Here is a 15,994-nt window from a genome sequence, read left to right on the forward strand (position 1 = left end):
TCCTGCATTATCGGCAGATGCTTTATTTTACCCTCTGAACCACCAGGGAAGCCCTCTTTATACACATCTTTGTGCAATTATGAGTATTTGTTCTAGGAGGGACACCAAGAGGTAGAATTGCTGGATGGAAGAATATGTACATTACACTTAATAGTAACTGCCAAATTGCCTTTCCAGAAAATCTCTACCAATTTATACTTTAATCCATAGTTTATCTTAGGAAATAGTTTCCTATTCTTTTGCCAAGAGTAGATATTACAAATCAGCTTTGGTTTTGCCAATCTTATGCGTAAGATAGATGTCCTTGTGATTTGTAGTTTGCTACAGAAAGATTGTTTTTCTGCAAGTCTACTCAGATTCTTATATTTAATGCATTGAGATTCTCTGGAAGGGATACACAGCATGTAATGTTTCCAAAAGTAACCATGGCAGTTTTTTTCTTTTCTTTTTTTTCTTTCTTAGATGGTCTCAAGACACAGGAGTTCAGCATAGTAACACTCTCAGAAATGTTAGCTTGGACTTAAATGGTGGCCAGGATGCAGTGTACAGTTTCTCTCTAAGCTTTATGGAGGCTAAGTTGAATATATTTGGAACTTTCCATCAAAGAAACCCACTGAGAGATGATACAGTAGTAAGAGTTAATTATCTTCAGATTTTAATTTAGTGGGAATGACCTTGAGTTCATAACTAAGCAATTACATTAAGCAGTGTAACTCTTGGTTAAGATAATGGGTTTCTCTGAGGAAGAGGAATACTCTTCTCATTATGGACACAAGAGGAAAAGCTTAGTCCTGTTTATTCTGTGCACTTGAAGAGTTCTGGGTGGATTGACCACCTAACATGGTTTACCATGGAGTGAGGGTTTTCCCAGGATCTTGATGTTTCAGGGCTGAGACCAGAAAACGCTGGGCAAACCTGGATGAGGTGGTCATTGTATTTCAGACTTCATTTTCTGAGCTGGTTTATCTTTTGTAAAGTCATGTCTTTAGAAGAATATTTGCTGCAGAAATGCCTCACACTTTTGCATACAAACATTTTGTGTGTGTGATAAAATATATATAACATACGTTGTATTATCTTTTTTTTAAATTTTACTTTATATTGGAGTATAGTTAATTTGGACTTCCAAGGTGGCTCAGTAGGTAAAGAATCCACTTGCAATGCAGGATGTGCAGGAAACGCTGTTTCAATCCCTGAGTCGGGAAGATCCTCTGCAGGAGGGCGTAGCAACTCACTCCAGTATTTTTTTCATGTCTGACTTTTTTTTTTTTATTTAACTTTACAATATTGTATTGGTTTTGCCATATATCAAAATTAATCTGCCACAGGTATACATGTGTTCCCCATCCTGAACCCTCCTCCCTCCTCCCTCCCCATACCATCCCTCTGGGTCGTCCCAGTGCACCAGCCCCAAGCATCCAGCATCGTGCATCGAACCTGGACTGGCGACTCATTTCATATATGATGTTATACATATTTCAAGGCCATTCTCCCAAATCATCCCACCCTCTCCCTCTCCCACAGAGTCCAAAAGACTGTTCTATACATCAGTGTCTCTTTTGCTATCTCGAATACAGGGTTATTGTTACCATCTTTCTAAATTCCATATATATGCGTTAGTATACTGTATTGGTGTTTTTCTTTCTGGCTCACTCCAGTATTTTTGCCTGGAGAATCTCATGGACAGAGGAGCTTGGCAGGCTACAGTCCATAGGGTTGCAAAGAGTTGGACATGACAAGTGACTGAGCACACACACAGCACAGTTAATTTACAATGTTGTGTTAGTTACCAGATACAGCAAAGTGATTTAGTTATATATATTCATATATTTATTCTTTAATGTATTATTTTCCCATATAGGTTATTACAGAATATTGAGTATAGTTCCCTGTGCTACACAGTAGGTCATTACTGATTATCTGATTTATATATAGTAGTGTGTAAATGTTAATCCCAAACTCCTAATTTATCCCTCCCCTCCAGCTTTTCCCTTTGGTAACCATAAATTTGTTTTCTAAGTCTGTGAGTCTGTTTTGTAAATAAGTTCAATTGTACCATTTTTTTTTTTTAGATTCCACATATAAGTGATATCATAAGACATCTGTCTTTCTCTGTCTGACTTAACCTTTTGACATGCAGCTTATGTTAAAACATCATCATTCCAGTTATCTCTTCCTGCATTAAAAATTAGCCCAAACCTTTATGGCTTAGCACAATAGCTATTGTATCTTATCTCATGGTTTTTGTGGATCATGATTTGGATAGGGCTCAACTGAGGAATTACTCTCTTCCAACTTGCATTAGTTCAAGTCTTTTACAAGCAACTGTTAAGAAATGAGTCTAGACATGCAAGTGATGCTGGGGAAAATACCTGTGAAAGATAAAGGGGAGGGAGTGAGAATAAGTAGGAAATGACTCAACCAGGGAGGCAGGTTTGACACCAATAAAAGAGACGTGGAAGGAAAAAAGATTGGAAAGGAAGACTCTTGGAATGCAGTGTTGGTGTGAGAGAAGGAGAGTTAGGCTATAAGTAGTTTTTCAGTCTCTGAGTCATAATGTTCATGCGGTTCTTGCTGCAAAAATACTGGGGTGGTTTCTCCAGTTGATCACATTTTGTTAGAACTCTACACTATGACCCGTTCATCTTGGGGTCCCTGCACAGCATGGCTCATAGCTTCGCTGAGTTACACAAGCCCCCTTCACCATGACAAGGCTGTGATACATGAAGAGGAGGCTGTGAATTAACTGTGAGAATTGTATATTCTTCTGGAATGAAATTCCATGGTAGACTAAATATACTCAGTCATTGAGTAAGAGAAGTCTAGGAGAAGGGTGACTTTGGAACACCTGAATTCAGGAGCAGTGAGTGTGAATCATATATATCCCTTGCAGCCAGTTATCATGAAGATGTAAGCAGTACATTTTTAAGGCTGTCACACAGCCAAGAATGTCGTGTTATTCAGTAGATGTATGCTGAGCTTCCCAAATGACTCAGTTGATAAAGAATCCACCTGCAATGCAGGAGACCCAAGTTCAGTCCCTGGGTGGGGGGAAGATCCCCTGGAAAAGGAAATGGCAACCACCCCAGTATTCTTCCCTGGAAAATCCCATGAACAGAGGAGCCTGGTGGGCAATAGTCCATGGAGTCACAGAGAGTCAAACATGTCTTAGTGACTAAACCACCACACCGGGTCAGTCTCAGTGACCCAAAGTAGCTTTGCACGCATGCTGATGGCATGAGGTAGTGTCTGGAGTATCCACTGGGGCACCTTTCCAGAATGATGGCCTCCAGGTAGTGTGAACTCTGATACAATGGCTCAGGCAGTGCATTCCAGTGAACCAGGAATAGATGTATAGCCTTTTATTAGGTAGCACTGGAGATACACAGAGTCGCTTCTGCCATCCTCTGTCGGTTTAAACAGTCACAAATCCTCCTGAGTTCAAGGGGTGGGGACAAAGATTCCACTTCTCATGGGAAGAATAGCAAAACATTTGTAACCATGTTTTAAAACAGCCACACGACCTAATTTCTTTTATTTCTCAGCTGGCACACACTCTACCCATTCTTATTATCCTAAGAGGGAATTCATTTAACTGTTAAGGAAGTTCATTCTTCAAAATCAGATAGACATGAAGTTAAATCCAAAGTCTTTGACCTTAGTTTCCCTTTGTTTTGCTATAAATGCTCAAATGAAATGGACATAATAATAATATTTAACTCAATTATTATGAAAAATAAATGAGATAATGCATGTAAGTTCCTGGCAGGCAGTAAGCTCTCAATAAATGTTTGTTAGTATTTGTGTATCTTTCCCATTTTTTATACTGTAGCACTGCCAATTCCATTGTTTTGGGAAATATAATTTTGAGTGTTTCCTGCTGCCTGAGAAGTGATTTTATGGGTAAAATTCATTTATTGCCCCTTAAGGTTTTAGACTTTTAGATCTAGAAGAGATAGATACATAACAATCAATTAAAGTTAACATTCTACCAACATTTATTGAACAGCTATCTGGGCATATCTTAGGAGGTAGGAAAGTGAAGGAAGTGGAAGGAAAAGTCACTTAATCATGTCCAACTCTTTGCAACCGCATGGACTGTAACCCACCAGGCTCCTCTGTCCATGGGGATCTCGAGGTAAGAATACTGGAGTGGTTTGCCATGCCCTCCTCCTGGGGATCTTCCCAACCCAGGGATCAAACCCACATCTCTTTTGTCTTCTGCATTGGCAGGCAGGTCCTTTACCACTAGGATCTCCTGGGAAGCCCCAGGGAAGCCTTGGATGAGACTGCAAATGGAAGAGAAAACAAGGTACAAAGATACACATGTTGCCTTTGTAGTACTGTAGATGCACTGGAGGCAGCAGTGCAGCCCACCTCTCCCCTCCCCGCGATCCTTAGCCCCCCATGTCAGCAGCAGGCTAGCTGTGCTTCCCATGCCCAGGTGTATGAGTCTGGCCACTTTGTGGATGTCCCGGGCCAGGCTCCCTGTGGATGTGGGGAAAGAGGACCAAGTTTTGTGCTGGTAGCAGCTGAATACCTCAGGCGGGGAGTTGTGCCAGCTCACACAGGAAAAAGGTCTGGCCAGGCCCTGTGACCAGATGGTTGGCCGCTGGCCCAGCTGATTTTCCTCTCGATCTAATTTCTGGGCTGAATGTTACTGTTCCCCATGGTGATCTGGGGACTGTAAATTTTGAGCCTTGTTGGTGAATTTGGAAAATACTGTGTAAATAGATCTGATGAAATGCAATGCATCCTTAAGTCACAGACACAGTAAGTGCTTTATAACACCATCTCATTTAAACTTCCCAGTACATTTCTGAGGTTGGGCTATGATATGTAGTCTACAGATAAGAAAGCTAAGGTTTTGCTACATAAAGTTAAAAATTAGACGATCAAGATTTGACATTTTTAAATGGACCCATGGCAACAATGTAAATGTTTTATCCCTTAATAAAATAGAATTCGATGAGTAGGCTTTCTGTCCTTTAGAATTTAAGTGGTAAATAAAAGTATATAATAAAAACCCTATCTGCCATAACTGGCATTGATGTTGGATCACCCATAAAAATATCACTTAACATATGGGATCATACAGTAGATATATATACAAATATTTTTAATATAAAACTGTAAGTGTTCTTTTATTCATTAATCATTTGCTGAAATGCCAATTTTTTTTGTTTGCTGAGTATAGGTGTACTGACAGAAGTTCCCCACTGCCTTTTTACTCATTTAAAATACTCTCAGGATGCATCATCTAAGATCACCAGCTTCAGTTTCCTTACAAAGTGAGGTCTGTATTTTTGTATTTTTATCATTGTTTGCCCCAATTATTTAAAACTATCCTATACCTAATTCTAACAATAATTTTTGAGCAAGATACCTTTTCTGATTTATTTCATGGGACATACATTATTTCCTCAGTTTTAAAAAGATTTTAATAAAACCGAAAGCTTATTATTCAACTCATATGGTGGTTTGAGTAGCAAATGTGGCAACTTCCCTGGGGAACCTGGAATGTGTCAGTGTCCCCAAAGGCAGTCAGAGGGCAAGTGCCAGCCCACCTGTAACATTCCTTAAACATAGGGGGTTGGAGCAGAGAGGGTCTACCTCTGACTACTGTTTACTTATCAGTAAGATCACATTTGTTTCTATTGACATTTGTATCACTTGATCCACTGTTTTGGCTTTTCTTCATCATGTTCCTAGACTAGCACTTTGCTAACAATTCATTTGCTTATAGAAATGAGTGGAAATACTTTTCTAAATGGAAACAAAACACACAATGAACTTCTTGTTAAAAAAAATCAGTAAACACACACACACACACATATACAGAAAGAGCCACATGTGTGTCTAGATTTCTTTGGGAATTACTCAAAAATGTAAGGTGTGATTTCTTTCTCAGAGTTGTTCAATAGGACACTCTGTGACCATGGAAATGTTCATCATGGGCCATTTTTGTTTGGTCGGGTTGCTTTTCTCTTACTGATTTGTATGCTTTATATATTCTATAGCTAAAGTCTCCAGTACATAGTCATAAGCTACATGTGACTGTTGAACACGCTTACGTATGGCTATTACAACCTGAGGAGCTACATTTTTCATTTATTTAATTTAAATTAATTTAAATTAAATTGAAGTAGCTATACCTGATTCGTAGCTATCATACTGACCAGCACAGACCTATAGCTATAACTCCAGTATTTCCTCAAGTACAGAGCTAATGTATATGACTTGCTTCAAAACTAAATGAAGAGATTACAAAGGTAAATAAGGATATTTTAATGTTATCCTGAGCAATTTCCTCTTAGTTTGATTGAAAGAGAAACTGTAATGTGATTACATGTTTGCACACAAATATATGCTAGCTGTATGTTACTTTTTAGATAATTTTTTTCTTTTCCTGAGATTTAGTTTAAACCTCATTTATGAGTGAGTCAAGAAAGTCAGAGTGCAAATGTCTTGCCTCTAAGGTATAAACTAATTCACATGTGCAATGATATGCAAATCTATGTAACTATCCATATTTGTACTACATTTCATGAATTGAGCATTTGATAAAGGGTAAATATACAGAGACATTACTTTGCTAACAAAGGTCTATCTAGTCAAGACTATGGTTTTTCCAGTGGTCATGTATGGATGTGAGAGTTGGACTATAAAGAAAGCTGAGCACAGAAGAATCGATGCTTTTGAACTGTGGTGTTGGAGAAGACTCTTGACAGTCCCTTGGACTGCAAGGAGATCCAACCAATCCATTCTAAAGGAGATCAGTCCTGGGTATTCTTTGGAAGGACTGATGTTAAAGCTGAAACTCCAATACTTTGGCCACCTCATGCAAAGAGTTAACTCATTGGAAAAGACTCTGATGCTAGGAGGGATTGGAGGCAGGAGGAGAAGGGGATAACAGAGGATGAGATGGCTGGATGGCATCACCGACACAATGGACATGAGTTTGAGTGAACTCCGGGAGTTGGTGATGGACACGGAGGCCTGGCGTGCTGCGATTCATGGGGTTGCAAAGATTCAGTCATGACTGAGTGACTGAACTGAATGGAAATATGCAAAAAATGCAAATATGAGAACAGATTGGCCAGTGGTCATGTTCAACATGTAATGATCACTGCAAATCTACTTGGGTTTAGGAAAGCTATCAAATCATGTCCACTTTGATTTCTGAGTCTACCAAAAATCTACTGGTAGACTGGTAGCTACCAGTCTTCCCCATTGCATTCAGGTACTAGAATCTTCACTGGCCTGTAAATTATATCATTGTAACTTAGAAATTATATGTTTCATAGACCACTGCATATCCTATTTTAGAATTAGCATCTTCCTATCAGTCTAGGTCCAATGGACTAAAAGTTTTGTGATAGAAATCCTTAATGAAGGATTACTCATTGGAAAAAAAAAATTGTTTTCATGTTCTTGCACTATTGACCAGCTACTCAGTTTGAAAGTATTAGTCGTACAGTCATGTTCAACTCTTTGCAACCCCGTGAACTATAGCCAGCAGTGATTCCTCTGTCCATAGAATTTTTCTGGCAAGTATATTGGAGTGGGTTTCCATTCTCTGCTCCAGGAGATCTTCCAGACCCAGGGTCGTACTCAGGTCTCCTGCATTGCAGGCAGATTCTTTACTGTCTGAGACACCAGGGAGGCTTGATAAATTTTATTCAGTTATGTTTGGCCAATTAATATCACACAAGAGAATAAACCACTTAAAGTCAGGCATCTTCCCTCTTATGGAAACTTCACAGAATAAATGTTCTTTGTTGAAAAACCAGGAATGGTAATTTCTTCATGAGAGCAAAATGATACTGTGCATTAAAGTAGAATGAAATAAAGTGCTCAACCAGGGAAACGGAGCATTGTGGTCTGTGAGATTGATGAACATGCAGAAATTGGAATTATGATTTAGATTTATGAATCAAGAGTTCCCAGAGGAAGTGACTCGAAGAGAAGCTGCTTTCCTCAAGAGATGTCAACAAGTGTTTGGATTAATTTGTTTTGACAGTTTCTTGCCACTAACAACTCCTTCTTGGCAAGAAAAACAGTTGACCTCTGCCAAACCTTTGTGTCTCTCTCCTGCACTCCGCCCTCCTTTTATGCAAAGTAAAACAAGGCTGCTTCAATTTTATAGGGATTACTAGTCATCCAGCATTTGAGGAACTAAAATAAAGTCCATAAAATGAATTTCATTTTTTAAAAAGCGCATCCTTAATGTCTTTGAAGCCTGTGTGGATAAATTTTAACAGTCTTTTGTTAGAGACTTTTAAACTTATAGTGTTAAAATGCCCATTTCACAGATTGCAAATGTGTCTCATGGTTGAGCCCAGTGCACAAAGAACTATTATGAGTATCAGAGTATCTTAAAAATATTTTTCTTGGTCTTTATTGTAAGACCTAGTCACAAATATTGAAGTAAGGATTTTATAAATATAGATTAAAAAGTCAACCCCTTTTCAGTTAAAAATTTTACTAAAATGTAATCAATGTAAAGTTCTCTATTTATGTAAAAATTTATTAAGATTGGACAGAAACTTCTGAATTATCTGAGTAAAATTTCAACTCCTCCCCAAAGTCAGTGGAATGAAAATATTACTTATGAACAGTGAATGGCAAAGAGCAACATCAAGAAAGAGTAAATGGTCAAAAGGCTAAAACTTGAATATTTAACAAATTTCTATAGTGAACAAATGATAAACCTAGAATCAATTTTCACTCTACTCTGGCAGATAAGGCACTTGCCTTCCTAAACCAAAATAATACATTAATATGATACAGAATAATATAAAGCAACAGGCAAAAATCTCATGATATTATTTTACAGAGTGCTTTGGCTGTAAGTAATACACAAAGCACCCAAATGTTGGACAAAAATAAAGGGATGTGTTATCTTAAAATTGTGTGCTTACCCAAGTCCAAATGTAGGGCAATTCCAGGCATGACGCTCCATCTGTATTCTTCAGGTGTCTCTTGACTCTCTCCTCCTTCTTGTTCTGGCTTCATCTTCTGGCTGGTAGCAAGATGATCATAGCATTTCTAGGCATCACATACAGGGAGAATATCACTAAGAGTCAGGAGGGCTTTGCGCTTCAGTGAACACCGCTGTACATGTGATATTGTGCACACGTGCAAGAATGATCTTAGTTTATGAACCTGGAATTGAAATTACTGAATTGGAGTGTACATAAGATATTAACTTTCCTACACACACCCATTTTTTAATATATGAAAATTAATATGGATCAACTTACATTCCTACTAGCCGAGAATAGGAGTTCCTGTCTCTTCCTAGTCTTTTCAACACCTAATATTGTGAGACTGCTGAATAGTCTAATGTTCCCATTAAATCTTTTATATATTCCTCTCTGATTTTAGTGAAGTTGCACATCTTATATGCTTGCTGGAGCTTTTTCAGTCCTTATTATGGCCTGTGGATTCTGTTGTTTATGATGGTCTTTTTGAATCAAAGAGTTTATAGATTTAATGGTAGCCTGTTTCAATCTCCAGTATAGAATGGAATCCATTTTATATAAGTACAATATATATATTCCATATATTTTATGGAATACATTTCATATAAGTCCATCAGCCACCATGTATCTATTTATTTATTTAAAACTTTTTATTTTGAATTGGGACATAGCCAATTAACAAACAATGTTGTAATAAATTCAGGTGAACAGGGAAGGGACTCAACTATACATATACATATATCCATTGTCCCCCAAGTCACCATCTATTTAAATACTACCAATTAGATAATTTTTACTATCACTTTGTGAATATATTTTGATACTGGAGAATTATAAACTCTAACAAATAGCCCTGTAAAATGTTTGTATTTAGTATTCCCCAATGTTTAAAATTCCTATATTTTCATAATCACATGCTGGTAAGGTTTTATAAGCAATTTGTTTTCTTCTTATATTTTGAATATATCTTTTAATGTACTTTCAATTTGTGTATTTAATAAGCTAATTCTAAATATGATGCTACCAAGGACTCATATTTAGGAAGTTTCCATTTGTTCAAAAGCAAGATTACTACAGAACGGCCTTTTCCATTTTTAGTATATCTTATTTTTTGTTATAACTTACAAATAGTATATTAAAGAAAGGAACTCTGTTGTACTTGGTTGCAAGCAGACTTGCAAGTGTGGTTGCAGGCACACATACATATGTTGGTGTATTGATTGGGGCATTTTTAGTTATATTTAACAAAGTCCACTAGAACCAATTTAAAGATAACAAAGAAATGCTATATTCATTTTATGTATCACATAAACATAAAATGACAGGAATGCATCAGCAATGAAGAAATGAACTGGAAAAAAGGGTCCAAATTCTGAAAAAACATTCATTCTGTCTTTCATATCTGTTCTTTTTCTTTAATCTGCTTTATTTTCCTTCCTGATGTCACACTGCCATTCTATTTCCCAGGCCATATGTTGGAAATAAAGGTCTTAAGACATCCTGAGTTTTCCTGTTTCTGGACCCCCTACCCAGAGAGTAATTGAATTGGCCTTTTACATTTTTCATCGCCCAGGGAAGAACCATCATGAACTTGATCTTGGATTAGCTGTCTATTCCAAGTCAGTAGACTGTACACAATATGGTTGACCCATGTAATATCAACAGGGCTAATTTGGCTGTACCAATGTGATTTGACGGGTGCAAATCTCAGAAGCTAGAACAGAATTGGGCTTGAAAAATCAGTGTAATAGATACTCACTATAATATCCATTATATTGAAATACTCCCTACAGCTAGTGAATGTTGCTTAATATTTTATTAAACACCTACTTTGCAGTCAGCATTGGACTTGACTTTTGGATAAGATGACTGAACTTTGAGGCCACTTATATCTCTAGCAGTTAGAAGAAAAGTATCATTGTGTAGTTTCTATCGTGTGCCAGACAATGTAACAGACTCTTTATATATTATCTCATTCGATATAACAATCCTAAAAGGCTAGCACAGTCTGGCAACTGTGAAGCCACACTGCTCAGACTGTACTTCAAGAGAATCAGCTGCAGGAAACATTGTTGTTCAATAGCTTCTAGCTGCCACCTCTTTGAACGTGTCCCTGTGTTGACCCCCAGCCCTGCTTTCCCAGGGCTGCTTGCTCCTAGCCAAGGATTAGGAACACTGGAAGTAAGCCATCTCTGCCCTCTGTAGGAATCTTCTAGTGGGTAAGTTGGCTTGGGTGTTCTCCCTTGGCTGCAAGACCTTTTTAGTCTTTGGCTGTTGTCTGAGGCTCTCCAGACCCAATTCCCTTCCCTTTCTCCTTTCCCACGTGCCAAACCTCTCCTGCAGTGCAAAAGGCTACCACCTTTTGCTCCATCTCCTTTTAGCCTGCACAAGTGGCTTCCCCAATAAATACCTTGAGTATTTTACCTTATCTTGGTGTCCATTTCCTAAAGGACTTAAAGTAACCCTTCCTCATTTTTCAGACTAGAAAACCAATGCATAGAAAAGCTAAATAATTTTCCCAAAGTCACATATTAATTGTTAGTAAAAGGGAAATGTCAAAATCAAATATAAATCTTTCTTACATGAAAATCCAGATTCTTTCTGCTTCATCATATGCTTTTCACAAGTTTTGTAAGAGTGATATTATTAATTTAATGTGTGAGACCTTCAATATAATGATAGCATGTAAAAAGTGATGTATAATTGTTATTATTCTTTTAATTTTTGCCTTTGTTCATGTGCTATAAGACATTTGGAAAGCAGCTCAGCACAGCAACCTCTAGGAAAGCTGTATGATGAATTGTGAACATGACCTACATTTTTTCTTTCCTGTATCCCTTCTCCCAGCCCCTGCAATGTGACACTGTACCTCTTTTCATTAAGAAGTGATACAATTTTCTACCCTTGAATCTGGATTGGCCTGGTGACTTTCTTTGGCCAATGAGATATTAATAAAATATGATAGAAACTGAGGTTTAAAAAAAACATTTGTACATTGGGGATTACCTTTTTGTGGCTCTGAAAACTTTCCACTGCCATGTGAACAAGTCCAGGCAAATCTGCCTGAGGAAAAAAGAACATATGGAATAGAGTTGTTGAAGCAGAGAACAGCTCCTAGCGCAGAATCCCCTCTTGACCTAACTTCCCCCATCTTCCCTGGCAGCTCACTACAGACACATACATGATAATAGTTGAGACCAGCAGACAATCCCTATATGATTACAACTAAATGGCTGAGTCACAGAATTAAAAACTAAATAAATGGTGTTCTGCAAGCCACTCAGTTTTGGAGTTGTTATGTAGCAAAATTTAACTGTTACCCAATTGTAGCTATAGGAAGGAAAATATCTGTAGTGTGCACTCTTTAACTGTCTACCCAATGAATGTTCCTTCCCTCTTTCCTATTATCATTACACTAATGGTCTTCAGGTTTTGGCTACATATGGAAAGCAGTGACAGATTTTATTTTCTTGGTCTCCAAAATTACTGTGACTGCAGCCATGAAGTTAAAAGATGCTTGCTCTTTGGAAGGAAAGCTATGACAAATCTAGACAGCATATTGAAAAACAGAGACGTGAGTTTGCCCATAAAGGTCTGTCTAGTCAAAGCTTTGGTTTTTCCAGTAGTCATATATGGATGTGAGAGTTGGACCGTAAACCAGGCTGAGTGCCAAAGAACTGATGCTTTTGAATTGTGGTGCTGAAGAAGACTCTTGATAGTACTTTGGACAGAGAGGAAATCAAATCAGTCACTCCTAAAGGAAATCAATGCTGAATATCTATTGGAAGGACTGATACCGACCCAAAGCAGTATTTTGGCCACCTGATATGAAGAGCTGACTCATTGGAAAAGAAGCTGATGCTGGGAGGGATTGAGGGCAGAAGGAGAAGAGGGTGACAAAGGATGAGATGGTTGGATGGCATTATCAACATGATGAATGTGAGTTTGAGCAAACTCCAGAAGATAGTGAAAGACAAGGAAGCCTGGCGTGCTGCAGTCCATGGGTTCGCAAGAGTCAGACACACTTAGAGACTGAATAACAACAAGGTTATGAAGCCTCTTTCCAGTACCTACTGGTTAAATATTGATTGGTATAAGCCATTCATAGTAATTCTTTTTATGTTGCTATTGACTAGGCAGTAAATATAATACTGACAAATGAGTCATCTGGGAATTCTATTGCTGGACATTTCCAGATACGAGGAAGGAACATTCCACATTCTGACTTTGAATACTACTTTGTGATATGTGATGCCTGGTATGCTGGCAGCTTCCTTGAGGGCATGAGGTGAAAGTCAAGAGAAACAGAGAAGTTGGTATAGAAACCTGATATTACCGAGTCACTGAATTAATCAACCCTTGAACTGCCTACTCAAGATTTCCTGTTATGTGAAATAATGTATTTCTTACTCTTTAAGACATATTAGTTATATTTTTCTCTTAACTTTTTCTGTAACTTGATGACATCCAATTTGATACAGTGGTTAAATTTAAGCTTCTTAGAAATTCCATACAAGCTTTTGAAACTTAATATATGTATATTCATGCCAGGAGATGAAATCTATCCACTAATATACTTCACCTTTCAGAGTTTCTGTTCCCTTCTTTCCTCTTCTTCTTCTTCAAACTTATACCAAGCTTTATAAAAATACTAAACAAGAAAAGCAGCATCTCAGTTCATGCAAAGTGAATGTTCTCCACTTTTCCGAAATATTGCTGTATATTTCAATTTTAAAAACACAGCTGATTCCTTTAAAATGAACTTATTTAAACTGGAAAATTCTGTGCCACAAAATTAAATTACTAAAAGAGAACCTAACATAATATATTTGATCCTTGAGAGAGTGATCTGATCCCTTCAGAGAAGTTTCAGAAACCATGGCCCCAAAATACCATCTTCAAGATTCCACCTGAAGTTAGACAACTAGGTAGAGAAGTAAAACATGGTTTTTTGTTTTGTTTGTTTGTTTTTGTTTCTAGTGTAAAGCACTATCCACTAGGATGCATGGTTGGCTCATAGCTCTCCAATAAAATCCCTTGTTTCTAAAGTATGTTCATAAATTGTCCTGCCAAATCCAGAGTGTCTCATCTGGCTTTCTCAAAGCAAGCGTGCATGTTGCTGCTCTTATTTCAATGTAACACAGAAAGTGTCTTGCTGTAAGAAGGAAAAGAATGATGTTGGAAAACAGCTGACATAAGAGTAAGTTTGAATAGTGGCAACATTCTAAGTCTGATGAGAGTGCAACAGTTGAAGCCTCCAATTATTCACATCTCCAAAAAATAAATGATTTCCAAAATGGCATCCATTCACCCAGGTATCCAGGATGTTGCAGGAATGTTTCTAAACTGTAATTTGGGGGGAGGAGCTAAGGTGGCGGAGGAGTAGGATGGGGAGAACACTTTCTCCCCCACAAATTCATCAAAAGAACATTTAAACGCTGAGTAAATTCCACAAAACAGCTTCTGAATGCCGACAGAGGACATCAGGCACCCAGAAAAGCAGCCCAAGTCTTGAAAGGATGTAGGAAAAAATATAAAAGACAAAAAAAGAGACAAAAGAGGGAGGGACAGAGTTCCGTCCTGGGAAGGGAGTCTTAAAAGAGAGAAGTTTCCAAACACCAGGAAACCTTCTCACTGCCGAATCTGTGCCGAGCCTTGGAAGCACAGAGGGCAACATAACAGGGAGGAAAAATAAATAAACAATTAAAACCTGCAGATTGCGAGCCCTATGGTAACTCCCCCAGCGGAGAAGCAGCGCAGACGCCTGTACAGGCCACTAGCAAGCGGGGGCTGGGCTGGGAGGTGCGGCGCAGGCTGCATCCCTTAGAGTAAGGACCTGGCCTGAATACCCCGAGTGCTATCTGAGCGAAATAATTTGGGCTAGCAAACCAGACTGTGGGATATCTACCATGCAAAAAGCCAGCCCTAACCTAAGACACTGCCAGGCCCGTGCACGGAACAAAGGACTGAACAGAGATAGCCGGCTGCAGACCATCCCCCTCCGCTGACAGGCAGCCAGAGCCGGAAGGGGGCAATCGCAGCCCCAGAGAGACATTATCTATAAAACTGTAAGCAGGCTTTTTTGCTAACTAAAACTTCTTGGGGGTCTGGATGGTCAACATCCGCTGAGAAGGTGCACCTGTTGTACACCTAGATAACCGAGCAGCGGGGAGGCGATAAGTCACAGCAGTCGCACTCACCAAACACCTCATCACCTGAGCTGCTCCTACCTGGGAAGGGCACAAAACGCAGGCCCAACCAAGTCTGCGTCTCTGAGGACTACCCAAGTGCCTGAACCTGAGCGGCTTGGACCCGGGAGGGCAAGCAGCACAGGGCCGGCCACGGATGGTTCCCGGCGGAGCAACCTAGAGCCTGAGCAGTGTGGGCAGGGAGGCTACACACGCCGTGAGCGGGGGCAGACCCAGTGTGGCTGAAGCATTGTGAGCAGACGCCAGTGTTATTTGTTTGCAGCGTCCCTCCCTCCCCACAGCGGGACTGAACAAGTGAGCCTAAAAAAAAAAAAAAAAAAAGTGTCCACCACCGTCTCCTTTGTGTCAGGGCGGAAACTAGACACTGAAGAGACCAGCAAACAGAAGAAGCTATAACAGAGGGAACTGCCTTGGAAGCTACAGGCAATTAGATTAAACCCTGTGAGAGAAGAAATCCAGCTCCGCCCACCAGAACACCAACACAAGCTTCCCTAACCAAGAAACCTTGACAAGCCACCTGTACAAACCCACACACAGCGAGGAAACGCCACAATAAAGAGAACTCCACAAACTGCCAGAATACAGAAAGGACACCCCAAACTCAGCAATTTAAACAAGATAAAGAGACAGAGGAATACCCAGCAGATAAAGGAACAGGATAAATGCACACCAAACCAAACAAAAGAGGAAGAGATAGGGAATCTACCTGATAAAGAATTCCGAATAATGATAGTGAAATTGATCCAAAATCTTAAAATCAAAATGGAATCACAGATAAAGAGCATGGAGACAAGGATT

Source organism: Bos javanicus, chromosome 22, assembly GCF_032452875.1.
Source record: "Bos javanicus breed banteng chromosome 22, ARS-OSU_banteng_1.0, whole genome shotgun sequence".
NCBI classification, from domain to species: domain Eukaryota; kingdom Metazoa; phylum Chordata; class Mammalia; order Artiodactyla; family Bovidae; genus Bos; species Bos javanicus.